We start from the raw sequence: 14,806 nt of genomic DNA on the forward strand, positions 1-14,806 counted from the left end.
TCTTGGCTAGCCCAGTTTACACAGGGCAGGCTCAGGGGGAAGGAGACAAAAAACTTATAACAAGAGTTAGCCAAGACGCATTGAGGTCTCTCCTTTGGGGTAGGCCCGCTGTCACCACTCGAGAGTGTATTATAATTTGCTCCCAGAATAAAACTTAGTTGTAACTGAGCTGAAACACTGGTCCACCCTGTCAAATCTTTGTTGTCTGCTAGACAGAACCGAGGAAATTACACACTACCCTGACACAATAAGTCAGTTCTTCGCATCAGGTGGCCAAAGTATTGGAGCTTCAACTTCAGCATCAGTCCTTTCAATGAATATTCAGGACTGATTTCTTTTAGGATGGATTGGTTGTTTCTCCTTGCTGTCCAAGGGACTCTCAAGACTCTTCTCCAACACCATAGTTCAAAAGCATCAATTCTTCCGTGCTCAGCTTTCTTTATGGTCCAGCTCTCACATCAATACATGACTACTGGAAAAACCATGGCTTTGACTAGATGGACCTTTGTTGGCAAGTGGGAGCCTCCAGAGCTGCTATTTGAAGTCTCACGGGTGAGATGGATGCATCACCTGGGACCCTTTCCCAACTGGACTCCAGATTGCTGTAATTTGGGACTGCCCAGTGCTGTCCAAGTGTGAATGTAGGTCGTCCCCTTTTGATGATATATATGCTGTTACTTCTCTCTGTTGTTTCTATGTCTTTTAAGAATTAAGTCAAATGATCTCTGTTATAAATTCAAATTGTTTATTTGTGTGTAACAAATGGTTTGTTTTGTTAACGAATCCTTCTAACCTAAAGCGAAAGTAAAACTTTCCACAAAACATTTAAAAGCAAGTTGCTAATCACTTAATCTGGTCATTTACCCCCTCAAGTCTTCATAAAACTGAAACATCTGTTTTGAGAGGGGCTAGTCTGAATGGTTTAAATATGAAATTTTATCTCCTCCCCAACCCCAACTGACTGAATAAGTTATCCTATTTTATAGATATACTTAATACTATCCATTTTGTAAAAGTATATACAAAAAGTATCCATCCTTCCTTCCTTTTCTACCGCTCCATATTACAATACAGAAGATTCAGGCGGTTAAGACAGGTCTTAAGGAGCTTTCAGGAAAGAACAAGTAGCAGATTTGAGAGATTCTGAGAAGTGTGTGTACGTATGTGAATAACTTGAATTTTTGTAGGTCAAGAATCACATCTGGTTCTTCCATATGTCGACTTAGAAAAAATGCACATGAGAGTTGCGAGTTGTTTTATTTGGCTCAAAAAGAGGACTGCAGCCGGAGATAGCTCTGAGAAACTGCTCCAAAGAGGTAGGGGAGGTCAGTATATATATGATTTTGGTAATGGGGAAGTGCATGCAATCAAGCTTAGATTCTCTTTTTACAGAAAGTTTCTGTTAGTCTTGTGAAGCTTCTATTAGTCATGAAGAGCAGTCATCACCGTGAAGGATTTTAGTGCTGTTCTAGATTTGAAGAGATACTAGAATTGGGTTCATAAAATCACCTCCTGATAATATCTTAAAATCACCTCCTGATAATATCTAACTGTTGGAAGACCTGTCCTACCAGTTTTCCTGGAGCACAGACTGCCTCATTTCTGCACTCCACCCTGAACTCCTTTCAGGGGGTGTTGAAGGTCAGCAGCTGCAGCAGCACATGATTTAATCCTTGTAGAGTTAGACAGCAAGCACCCATGGCAAGTGCCAATTTGTAATTGAGACATATGTTACCGAGTCCGAACCCACTCTACTCCCTGCACAAGAGACCAATTATCTGAGAGACGATGTGTTGAGGCAAAGAATGGGACTTTATTCTGAAAGCTAGCTGACGGAGAAGGTGGCACATTAGTACTTCAAAAGAACCATCTTATCTGGGTCTGAATGCCACATTCTTTTCTAGAACAGAGATGGGGGATGTTGAGGAAGTAAAGTAAAAGGGCCATCAGTCTTGCAAAACATCTCCAGGAATGGCCACCTTGTGGAAGGGATGTGTTCATTTCTTCTTTCTTGCAGCCATTCACAAGTAGGCAGCGTCAGATTATTTCTCTGTGAGCTGAATAAAGGCACCTGAGTTTGACAGTCAAACACAGGGGCAGTGTTCTCTGAGGCAGACCATTATATATGATTATAATAACAAAAGCAACACAAAGCAAGTCAAAGAAACAGTTTCAAAAAGAGTCAGAACTGGCTCTTCCCTGCAACAAACCTAGCCTTCTTTTCGATATATTTACACAGTAAAGTATAACAATGTGAAAGTGTTAAGAAGCAGGAAAGTTTTGGAGTTCCTTTCTTTTTCGTCTTCATAAGTATTCTTAGATGCAGGTGGGAGACAAATTTTGAATGTTACCATAACCGGAAAGAACAAATCTGACTCCGTTTTAAACATATTTCTTTTACTTTAACCTTTGAACCCACATTCCTCAGTGGTAAAGAATCCACCCGCCAAACCAGGAGACCGAAGGTTCAATCCCTGGATGGCGAGGATGCCCTGGAGAAGGAAATGGCAACCCACTCCGGTATTCTTACCCAGGAAATCTCAAGGACAGAAGAGCCAGGAGCGTTACATTCCAAGAGATCACAAAAGACTCAGACAAGACTTAGTGACTAAACACTTTAACCTTTGCATTCTATTAGCTTCATTATAAATTTATCACTAAAGGGATGTTGCCTAAGGATTAAACTATACATAAAAGCCTTTTTCCAGGAACCGTGCCTCCCAGGCCTGAGGGCTTAAGGTGAAAAATACCTTTGTTTAGCTTCCAGAGAAACCCTGACCCAGCCCCCCTGTGAATGGATGATGGAAAGAAGAAATTATCAGATCCCTCCCCCTCCCCACCCCACTCCCACCCCACACTCCAGTCTTGTGAGAACAAGGAAATATTTGCTACAACTTACTGGGTTTTTTTGTTTGTTTGTTTGTTTTAACTTGATTGCCTCACTTTCCCCTCTTTGTTCCATAAAAGACACTAGCATCCAAGCCAGACCAGAGGGTTCTTGAGGCCGTTTGACCACCATCTTCTGCAGTTGGTTGGCCTTGCAGATAAAGTTGCTATTCCTTTCCCCAACACCTCATCTCTCTATGGATTGACCCATGTGCGACGAAAAGTAGGAGCTTGGACTTGATCACAAACTTCTGCGACGCCAGTCAGGGCCTTGCTACTAGAGGCCAGTGGGCGGGTGGCACAATTTTAGGGTAAGGCCCTAGAAGCTGCAGGCACCACTTGTTCTGAAAATCTTCCCCTTCAAAGTCCCCTGAAGTGGCCAGACGCTTGCAGCAAGGAATCCACAGACTTCTAGAAACTGAAGAACTCGATCATCCAGTAGTGTGAGTCGCTGTTGGTGGACAACAGGGAACACCCTCCCCCACACAGTTGGGGTTTTCCTCCACCAGGCCAGCCAATTTGTTTTGCATTTGACTGAGATACCCTGTTGGAGAGGGCACTTGTTGGACTCTACCCGACTTGGAAACCAGTTTGTTTCCTTCTACTCTGTTCATTCTTGTTGGAATGTGTGCTTTTAGTGTTGGGATTTGTTTGTGCTTTTGGTGCTTTGTTGTTCTTGAACTTTTAAATATGGGAAATACGCCATCTGTCCCTAAGGAAAGCCTTTTGGGGGATTATCTTAAATAAGTGGGCAAAATATAGCTTTGAGCCTATGACTAAGAAAGAGATGATATTCTATTATGACAATGTGTGGCTACAACATATATTAGGATCAGAAAAGTGATGACACCTGAAGGGCTCACTCAATTACTGTACAGTCTTGCAATTGGAATTGTTTTGTGCAAGGGCAGGGGAAAAGGGTTAGATTCCATATGCACAGCATTTATGCTATTACATCAAGAGGAAAAGAAGTCAGATGACTGCCAGCCTACAGTGCAGCAGTCTGAAAGGAAACCCAAGAGAAAATCTGTTGTATGAAAGGGAGCGGGAGAAAATGAGAGTGAGGGCATGTTAGTCACACCTTAAATCCCACTCTGGCCAATACGGCTCCCCCACCTGACCTGGTAACTTCAGATTGCTCCCATGCCCCAGAACTACTCACTCCTTTCATGTGTTCATCTTTTCCCTACTTATGGGGAACGATTAGAAGTTTCTATGTTAATCCCTGGGGCACAGGCACTTAGTTTCGTATTGTTAGGTAGGTAGAATAGGGAAAAGGAGTCCAAAATGGCGGTGGCTAAAAGACAAGGAAGGTCCGAGGACCACAGTGAAGACTTCAGGCAGAACAAACAGAACAAACAGCACTCCTGGCTAAGCCCAATTTGCATAGGGCAGGCCCAGGTGGAGGAAAAAACATATAAAAAGAGGAGCCAAAGGAGAAAAGGAATTGGAAAAAAGATTGCTCTAGGCTAAAAAATAAGAAGGAAAACAAGAAAGATAGGAGCCACTCAGATGGTTGAAAGAGAGGAATATTAATGAATGAAGAAGACCAGGGGCTCCATTGGACTTGAGGCCCAATTCTAATTTCCCCACATGAACCCTGAGTAAAATTGACTAGCGAATGAGTTGATAGACTTTTGATACATGCAGGTGCAACATACTCTATAGAAAACACCAAGGTGGCACCAAAAAACATCTCGATTCATCCTGCTCATGGGAGTATCTGGAGAAGAACAAAATTGTAGACCTATGTATTCACAAAATTGTGATTTGTGTCTGACTTTACTTTTCTTCCAGAGACTGTCCTCTCAAGGTCAGATCTAACTGTAGGCTAACATGTTCTTGTAGACAGCCTCTTAAATTACTGACCTCTGGCTGTTCTTTGCTATCTGGCTCAATCCAGGATCAGTTAAACTGTAATCATGAACAGAAAGTCTGGACTCTGCTTTCAGATTATCTGTCCTAAGAAAAAGCCACTTAAGTTTTTTTTTTTAGTTATTTTGATAGGTGGGATTTATTAAACAATGTTATATGTATAAAAGATTGTGTTAAGTATTCTAAAGGTGAGGCAACTAAATTATTCTTCAACAAATATGTGAGAGCTTACTATGTATCAAATTCCTGAATTCCAAAATGTCATAATGTGTTTTTTTCCTCTTTTGTAACCCCACAGTGTGGCTGTATTTGGAATAAGGAAGTAATTAAAGTCAGATTGGTGTTCTTGAAAGAAGAGACATCCGGGAAGCGCATTCCCTGTTTCTGCCTTTGAGGACACAGCAAGAAGACAGCCCTTTATAAGCCCAGAAGAGAGTGCCCACCAGTAACTGAATCAGCTAGTGCCTTAATCTTATACTTCTCAGCCTCCAGAACTGCAAGAAAATAAATTTTTTTTAGTTTAAGCTACCCAATCTGTGGTATTTTGTTTTGGCAGCCCAAGTAGAGTAAGAAACCAGCAGGAAGCTATGCTCTTTTTAACCACCTTCCTTTGCAGTTGAAGTGTTAGGTCTAAGGAGTTAGGTTAGCTTGTGTTCTGGACCAAGCTCAGGGATGGTCTTGGCCTTGGAGATGTTTGCATGGGTCTTGGGTTCAGAAATTCACTTTTTAAGTAGGTTAACTCAATTTTAACAAGATAGCCCAATGGCCATAAGACTGAGGAAAGGCAATCTGTTCTAAGAAACACAAAAAATTGTTTATATACCAGAAATCCATTAAGGTAATTGACAACAGGACATATGACTTATTAATACCAGTAATATTTGTTCCTCTGTGTAGGACATCCCTTTATAGTTTTTATCATACCAGGAAACCAAAACATTAAGCAGAGGCTGCTGAGTGAGCAAAGGGAAATCAGGCTTTACAATAAGACTTAGGGTGTGATATCCACAACATGTGGTCTGTAAATGTTCAATGAGTGTTTTCTCTAGTAAATAAAATGTTCGTATGAATCAGAAACAGGATCTCGGTTCCCTTGATTTTAGTGGATAAATACTGGTGATCTCTTAACTCTATTTCTGTCGCTGTCACCTATTTTTTATTTTTTATTTATTTATTTATTTATTTTTTACCTATTTTTTAAAAGTCACTCCAACCACCTTAATTTTGTAATAAGTATCCAACTTGGAAAAGATGCTTAATAAAAATATGGTCATTGATTGATTTGAAAGACTTCTTGTCTTTAAAGGAGACTGGAAAACAGTTACTTTCTAGGAAAGCTGCTGCTTGTCCATCCATTTTCAGTTGACTCGTGATTCTCAGTTTCACTGTTTATATTGACAATACTTCCAGATTGGAGGGTGTCAACTTATTTTAAAACGTGATTCCATATGCCCAACCATAGGTGCTATTGATTTAAATAGGTGAAATACGAACTTTAAACATTGGATTTCTTAATAACAATATTCAGGTTCCTGAGTAAAGAAAAAAGCAAGATCTGGATGGGAAGGTTAGAGAGTGGTAAACAGTATGTCTCCAGCGTGCTCAGAAATAGGCACTCTTTCAATACAATAATCAATAGTTCTGGGGCTTTTGGTCTTAATAGGTACAGTTAAAATTGTCAGGTTTTCAAAACGACATAATGTTAACATCTAACTCCTTTTGCTCTGATATACACTAAGCAAACTTTCGCACGAATTTTGCCTTCCGAAATTTGAAAGCAGAAGGAAATGGCAACCCACTTCAATATGCTTGCCTGGAGAATCCCAGGGACGGGAGCCTGGTGGGCCGCTGTCTCTGGGGTCACACAGAGTCGGACACGACTGACGTGACTTAGCAGCAGCAGCAGCAGCAGCAAAAACACACTAGGGGAATTTCCCGGGTGGTGAAATGGATAAGAATCTGCCTTCCAATGCAGGAAACAGGGGTTTGATCCCTGATCTGGGAAGATTCCACTTTCCGCAGAGCCTAGCGCCACAACTACTTAGACGGCACTCTAAAGCCCAAGGGTTGCAATTACGAAGCCCACGAGCCTTGGAACGTGTGCTCCGCATAGAGAGGAGCCCGCGCGCGGCATCGAGAGAGCAGCCCCTGCTCTGCACAAGGAGAGAGAGCCCGGGTACAGTAGCGAAGACCCAGGGTAGCCAACTTGACTATCCACACTTCCATTCAAGAGAGAATGGCAGAAATGCAATTTGGATTTTAAAAACCAGGTTTAGATCTTTAAATTTTATTTTCTAGGCAGTTTCAACCTGTTGTGGGTTGGATTTTCATCTATGTTGTGTTGTTGTTTAGTGGCTAAGTCGTGTCCGCCTCTTTTGACCCCATGGAATGGATCCCGCCAGTTCCTTCTCCAGGGGTTGATCAACCCAGCGATCAACTCCACATCTCCTGCACTGGCAGGTTTCTTTACCATGAGCCACCAGGGAAGCCCCCATTCTTATCTATAAGGAGATCCATTGTGCTGTTTATGTGTGGGTGATCAGGAGCTGAAAGGGTATATGGGATAGTGGTAATAGAAAATCTCTCTCGTTACTACATAATGGCACTTGCTTGAGCCAGAAAGTAGAATCACCATTCTCAAAATTCCATGAACATCACTGCCTCTGCCCCCTAAACTGTTTCTTTTGTTTGGATTGTCTTCTCCACCCTCACACTTGACCTTCCCAACATCCTTGCATCCTAAATCGTTTTTGATGGGAAATCATCCCAGAAGTTTAAATAAACAAAGCCAATGCCCTACCAGAGACCTCGTATCTCTTATCAAAATAAAAGCTCTAATAAGGTCAGAAAAAAAAAGCGTTGCCGCCAGGGGGCGATGAGGCTTAACTTCGCGGAGCCAGAAAGCTGGCCCGAATAGTTCAACAGAGCCAGTAAACCGTAGCAGGTCACCAGGATTCCGTAATTCAGTATTGGACAGTTTTGGAATATAAAGTTTCTCATGTGTGGCAACGGTGGGGAACTTCGTTTCCGAGATTAGGAAGGTGCGGAAATCTAGCGGAGAGAAAAGATTGAAAAAAAGATACAAAAGATACCACTCGCCCAACGTGGGGCTCGAACCCACGACCCTGAGATTAAGAGTCTCATGCTCTACCGACTGAGCTAGCCGGGCGGTTGGTTTGAAATCCTGCCTTAATGAATTAAGAGACTATGTCGAACAGACTTCCTGGACCGACGGTGATTATAGGATTTTAGATTTTATTTGACTGCTTTTGTTATATAAGCTAGATGATATGAAACGGCAAAGAATGTAAGCATTATTAGAAATTATTGGAGCGCACTCCAATCACTTTCATAACTTCTTCCGTCTTCCTCTCATTTTTACCAACCTGTACTGATAGACTACAAACTGTTTCTGGAATCCAAGAGTAGTAAACTGAACGTCCTAAGAGTGACCCCCAACTCTGGTACTCCTAGAGCTTCAGGCCTGGTTGACAAGGTGGTTGGTTACCAGCCTAAAGGGCTCAGGTCCTCGAACCCAGAACTGCACAAGGCCTTCTCCGTAACCCGCTAAGACATTCCTCTCCTGTTTCAATCACCTGTTAACCTTGGCCCCTCTTGCCACACTGTGTAGCTGCAGTCCTGAAGGAATTCCCTGCGGTTTTCTCCTTCCTTTTCAGGCCCCTTATGCTCGTTCATTTGTTGTTCTTCTCCGTAATCAAAGTTTACACACATAGAAAAGGGAGGTGGGAAGGGGTGTTGCAACTGTATTTTAACATAAAATGTTTGACAACCACTGTAATATAGAATCCAATGATTTTTGTGTATTTTGTTTACCACAGACTGCAAAAGTTCATTGATTGTAATATGCTAAACAAATATCTGTTTAAAGAGAATACCAACAGTATGTTCCAGCAGTACGGAAAAAGTGTCCCTTCTCCATAAACAAGCAGAGCCCCTATTCCTAAATAATACAGGAAAACGCAACAAGGAAAGCCGAAAAAAACTTGTACAAAATTTTCCAGCCTCACAACTGTATACGCAAATATTTGATTATTCCATTTGAACCCATTTATTTGATGTGATGAATAAATGATGGATGACATTGAATTGAGATGTGACCATAATCTTCCTATACATTTCATATGGCCACAACCGTGGAGTTGGAACTTCTAGAATAACCAGAAATATTTGGCTTTGCAAGAGTCAATTTATAGCTGTTGGAAAAGTGAATAAGAGCCAAAGCTGAAAAGTACTTGCCTCTCTTAATTAAATTATCAAGTTATTTGTTGGAATCAGGTGCATACACAGCCTACATCTACATGAATATACAACAGTTTAACTTAACAGCAAATGTACCAATTTCTTGTGGGTGAGTTTGACTTAACAAAAATTCAACAAGGTGAGCAGACAAAACCTGGGCTCGTCCGGGATTTGAACCCGGGACCTCTCGCACCCTAAGCGAGAATCATACCCCTAGACCAACGAGCCACTGGCCTTTCAAAATGGATTAAATATTTCACTTCTCGCTCATTTGTGTTCAGTTTCACTTGTAGATGTACATAACTATAAATTACATTTACCCCACTGTTTCTCTTTCCCTTCTACCCTCTCTTCCTAGTTTCAAAAACAGATCGACTTGGCTCAGAACTTCCCTGGATTTCCCCGAAGCCCAGTTCTTCGAAGCTTGGTTTGTATAAAGCCTATTTCTCAAAAGTCGCTGATCCATCCTTTGTAAGAAACAACCGTGACGTTTACTTAAAATGCAGAAACTTGTAGTCTTCTTCAAATCTACTGAGTCAAAGTCCCTGCGGGGTGAGGCCCAATAAGCCCATTTTTTACAAGCTTTACATATCTTAGTATTTTCGACGAAAATAGTGAAAATTCACTCAACGGGATATAAAGCTCTGAGGTGGTGAAAAAAGAAAGAAAATTCGTTGTTCAAGGAACAAGGGGATACATAATTAGGGTCCTGAAAGTCGATTTTAGTGGAAAACGAGACTAATTCAGGAGGCGTTAACATCAAGGAGTGGATGGAACAGAGGGACAACTGGTGTCGATCAACCTGGACCGAATGGTTGGTGACAGACGGCAAGGCGGATTCTGGAAAAGGGCTTAGTCGTTTCTTACTTAAAAAATAAACAAACAAAAACGACAAAATTCAAAGTAGGAAGAAAACTGTTCTCAAGGTGAGAATCCTCCCTTCAGATGAAGGATGATCTAGTCAAATAGGAATCCTCAACTGAGCAATCAGAGATCATTCACACTTGCCCTGCATCTTAGTATGTTTTCAGACTATTTTGAGGACAGTGTTTGGCCACTAAACAAGCTGGTGACAGTTTTTCCTTCTAATGAATTTAATAATTCCTAAAGTGTTCTGCTCTTCTGTCCATGGAATTTTACACACACACAAACACGAATACACGGTGTCCTGCTGCTTTTCTGCTTCTCTAGGGCAAAACTTCGAGCACTCTGACTTACCCAGAAGACAGGTGGCCCAGACTCCCTCGGATGGTTTGGTCTTGTGGCAAAATCATGCAGCAGGTTGTCTCGTAGGTCAGTCCCAGAAAAGTAAACTATGGCCCGTACGGGGATCGAACCCGCGACCTTGGCGTTATTAGCACCACGCTCTAACCAACTGAGCTAACCGGCCACTTGCCGCCTCACCCGTATTCCAAGCTTTAATAAGAAACTATTTCGATTCTTGCTATTTTGTTTGTTGATTTTGTTTTGCTATTATGAATAGAATGATGTATCTGAGCCACCGGATTTACCTACATCAAAGAAGCCTTCGTTCTTTTCCCATTTGTCCTACTTTTTCAGCACCGTGACTCAGCAACAATAGCCTCTACTCCCCTTTCAGTGTTTCCGGACCAGTAACCGTTCCAAGTTTCCAGGTTGTTCCTCTTCGGCCATATGTATGCTGGGTGTGTTTTGCTGCGTTTTCAATTTCATTCATTTTAGATAAAAATATCCTAAAATTCCTCAAGGTTATCCTGCTTCCCTCTCTACACATACAGTTCTATACTTCGTGGCTAAAAGGGAACCATAGAAAATTAGACTAGGATACAAAGTATTCACACATGTTTTTAAGGTATGATTTCTGATCACTTACGTAAAAGGACCTGGAGATGCCGGGGATCGAACCCGGGGCCTCATACATGCGAAGCATGCGCTCTACCACTGAGCTACATCCCCGACCCCAAAAGTAGCTGTTTGCAGTTCTTCCCAATGCTTTGAATTGGATTTTTCCTCCTCTCTAACTCCTAAGGTTTTTCTGAATCCTTAAGTTAAATTATTCTTTGCGTTTTCAGTGGAATCTTGAAATGGTTAATGGGGCAACATTCATCGGCATCCCGAGTGGAGACAGCCTTACAGTAATTGCACCCCTGTCAAGCACTTAACATAGAGACCGAAGGATATCTGACGAGGAAAAAAAAGAGTGGGACTGTCCTTTTAAAGCTGCTGCTGCTTTTTTTTTTCTTCTTCAAAGATAGCTGAGACCCAGTACGAAATCATATCGCTCCCTCAGTCCCTCGACCGACATTCAGGTGTCCAAAGTGCGACCGAAAGATGATTTAATTACCCCTTAAAATTATCAGCTTTGGGTTGACTTCTTTTGAAAGTATTTTGAGCCCAGATATAGAATATTTGACTTATTTCTCTGGGAAACTTAGGAACTAAAGGCCAACATTCTACAGTTTTTGACTGCGCTGAATTCTGTATAGTACTATCGTATATATCTCTATGTATATGCAACATAGAGATATAGTGCTTATTTATGCATACAGCGTTTATCTATATTAGAGAGTGGAAAGAACTGGGGAGACATTATAATTAATGTAATATGGTTATATCTCGGCCTAAAAGAAGACTGTGGCTGAGTTTCTATGTCAAGTAGTTTCCGAATAGCCATCTCTGAACCTTCGGAATCACAGTCGAAATGTCTAAAATGGGGCGTCTGAATGTATACATAAATTGACTATAGTCAATGTAGGAGTAGTCACTTATGTGACCCCGGATAGCTCAGTCGGTAGAGCATCAGACTTTTAATCTGAGGGTCCAGGGTTCAAGTCCCTGTTCGGGCGGCTTTGTTTTCTTCCCTCTTCTTACATGTTTATCCCCCAAAACAGTAACGGAAAGGAAGGTCAAATCATAGACTGATTTCACACACACACACACACACAAACAGGAAGGGATTATGAGCATGGCATAGTTATCATAACCCAGGATATTTTCAGACTGTAGAAGGGCCTTTTAGCCAGAAGTCAGAGCACACAACATTTCACCTAGATTCTGGAACACAATTAAAAGTTTCATTGGTCACAATGTATCAAAGGCCAAACTCTGTCTTGGAAAACAACCAATGTGCAGAACTGCTCTCTCTTTCCTACACTGACGAGCTCTGCTCAGCGCTAAGCTTTGAGGATGTCCAGGTAAACTGTACAGAGGAGGTGGTACCATACTCAGAACTCATGGCCCAGGGACAGAGCTTTCCAAACTTCTTTGGCCACGATCAATTCATACTTTAGTTTACATCTGGACCCCTACACAAACGTGTAACAGGAACAAAAAGTTGCCTGAATTACCACTTACCTGTACATGTATTGCATTCTATTTTGGATTCTATGTTTGTCTAAAAATGCTGGGTGATACCCATCTTTAAATTCATTTTATATCACCCTCATTTGGAATCACTGGGCTGTAGGGTGATTAAAAAAAAATGAAATTTAACATACAGTACAGAACAATAGGTACTATGCTTGTTACGAGACCAGGCCCATACTGCTTGCAGAATGACAGACCAATAAATTGAGAAACTAGTTTTTGGGGCAATGAATAGCAACAGTATTCAGTGTCAGCAGATGGTGGACTAGTGTCCCAAAGAACCATCTTCTCTGAGTTAGAAATCAGGCTTCTTTTATACTAAAGAAGGGGATGGGGCGAAGTCCTGGTTCTGGGAAATATTAATTTCTTCCTTTCTGCAACCATTCACAGGCGAGCCTAGTCAGGTGTCCTGTGAGATAAACAAAGATATTTTAGTTTAACATTCATTACATGGGAGGCAGGGCTCCCAGAAATGAGCTCTTACCTATAATTTAAGCTAATAGCCAACATCCCTTTAGTGACTAACTTGTAGCAAAAGCAACAGAATACAAAGGTGAAAGTAATTTGTTCTTTCCTATTACACCCTGAGTAATCTGCCTGCACTGCCTTTTCCTCTAAATCCAAGTTCTCTCCTCTAGAGACTCCAAAGCCTCAGGTCACCTCAGCACAGGGGCACCAACACCATCTCTGCCCTGTTAGGAACTACTGAAGAAGCATAACTTGGCTTTTGGTAATTCCCCAAAGTGGAAATTTCATCCTAATGCATCCAGCAAATAAAAGACAAATAAGATTTTACCTTGCTATTAAAAATTATCAAGGACTTCCCTGGCAGTCCAGAGGTTAAGAATCCAGGCTTCTACTGCAGTTATCAAACAATTTCTAAAACATCTAGAAAAGAATAACAGATCACTACTTGTCAGTTGACTTGCTGGCATGGTAGGCAGCATATCAGTCTCATAATGTGAGAACCCTGGGGCCTTCCTCAGAGAGTGTAGCATTTGCAGCAAGAAAAATACTGCAGAAGAAGTAACCCAGTCTGATCATCATTATTATTGCAATGAGTCACACAAAAAATTTCTCCTTTAAGCGCTTACCACCTTAAAACTTTGATAAGGCCACTCAACTGTAGATGAAAGCTTTTTCTGTCTCTTAGAAAGTGCGTTTGGGCTGTGACCCCACAGATTTTTGTTTTTTAATAATGCTTACAGTTTTTTTCAAAAGAAAAGAAACTTCTAACTTGAATTAAACATGATAAGTGGTGAGGGGGGTGGTCACAAAATTGAATATTTTCAAATGTTGAGCTGCTACACATCTTGAGAAGATGAAAGACTTACCAATGTATCAGTATGTATAATTAGATGAGAGTCCAAGGATTCTACATGCAGCCCTTGGGGGAAGTTTGAGATAGAAAGAGAAGTCAACCACTTGAACTTTTCCATTTTGCGGCTTGGATCTTGGTGGGCTAAAACACCACCCCTGTTGAGGTGTGTGCCAACAACAAAGGTCTACCTGGATGCTAATCCAGATGCTACAACAAAGGGCTATGTGGCTAATTGACAGACTTGCCAAGAATGTTACTCCAGTTCCAGGAGGTGAGCAGTTTATATGTTAGTTATAAAATGACACTGTATTAAATTATATACAGACAAATTATATCTCCATTCTATACTATTCTCTTGATCTCTAAACCTGTCCCCATTAGCCTGTATATCTTCAAGCACTTAAAATCAAATGACTTCTAGGTAGAGGATTATTTTTTACTATGTGTAAAATAAATAAGCTACAAAGATATACTGTACAGCACAGAAGATACAGTCAATGTTTTATGATAACTATAGAGTATTGCGGAGAAGGCAATGGCACCCCACTCCAGTACTCTTGCCTGGAAAATCCCATGGATGGAAGAGCCTGGCGGGCTGCAGTTCATGGGGTCAGTAAGAGTCGGACACGACTGAGCGACTTCACTTTCACTTTTCACTTTCATGCATTGGAGAAGGAAATGGCAACCCACTCCAGTGTCCTTGCCTGGAGAATCCCAGGGACGGGGGAGCCTGGTGGGCTGCCGTCTATGGGGTCGCATAGAGTCGAACACGACTGAAGCAACTTAGCAGCAGCAGCAGCAGCATGTTGTATACCTGAAACTTATATACTATTGTAAATTAACAATATGTGTGTGTGTTCAGTCATGTCTGACTCTTTGTGATCCTACGGACTGTAACCCATCTGGCTTCTCTGTCCATGGTATTTTCCAGTCAAGAATATTGAGGTGGGTTGACATTCCCTTCTCCAGGGGATCTTCCCAGCCCAGGGATCAGATGAGCATTTCCCACACTGCGGGCAGATTCTTTATTGCTCAGCCATGGAGACTTCAATTTGAAAATATATTTTTAAAAAAGTAATTCTAATCATTTGCTTTACCAGTCAAAACGTGCATCCTCCA

At 41.5% G+C, this 14,806-nt stretch overlaps 5 non-coding genes across 5 annotated transcripts; 1 reads left to right on the forward strand and 4 right to left on the reverse strand.

The window, feature by feature from the left end:
* Nucleotides 1–7,857: 7,857 nt before the first annotated feature.
* On the reverse strand, nucleotides 7,858–7,930 carry TRNAK-CUU (transfer RNA lysine (anticodon CUU)). The gene has a single exon. It is a non-coding gene; the product is annotated as a tRNA-Lys (tRNA).
* Nucleotides 7,931–9,177: 1,247 nt separating this feature from the next.
* Nucleotides 9,178–9,249, reverse strand: TRNAP-AGG (transfer RNA proline (anticodon AGG)). The gene has a single exon. It is a non-coding gene; the product is annotated as a tRNA-Pro (tRNA).
* A 1,088-nt stretch (nucleotides 9,250–10,337) lies between these two features.
* On the reverse strand, nucleotides 10,338–10,411 carry TRNAI-AAU (transfer RNA isoleucine (anticodon AAU)). Its single transcript has one exon. It is a non-coding gene; the product is annotated as a tRNA-Ile (tRNA).
* Nucleotides 10,412–10,884: 473 nt separating this feature from the next.
* Nucleotides 10,885–10,956, reverse strand: TRNAA-CGC (transfer RNA alanine (anticodon CGC)). The gene has a single exon. It is a non-coding gene; the product is annotated as a tRNA-Ala (tRNA).
* An 817-nt stretch (nucleotides 10,957–11,773) lies between these two features.
* TRNAK-UUU (transfer RNA lysine (anticodon UUU)) lies at nucleotides 11,774–11,846 on the forward strand. Its single transcript has one exon. It is a non-coding gene; the product is annotated as a tRNA-Lys (tRNA).
* Nucleotides 11,847–14,806: the final 2,960 nt, after the last annotated feature.

This window comes from Bos taurus, chromosome 23, assembly GCF_002263795.3.
Source record: "Bos taurus isolate L1 Dominette 01449 registration number 42190680 breed Hereford chromosome 23, ARS-UCD2.0, whole genome shotgun sequence".
Classification (NCBI taxonomy): Eukaryota; Metazoa; Chordata; class Mammalia; order Artiodactyla; family Bovidae; genus Bos; species Bos taurus.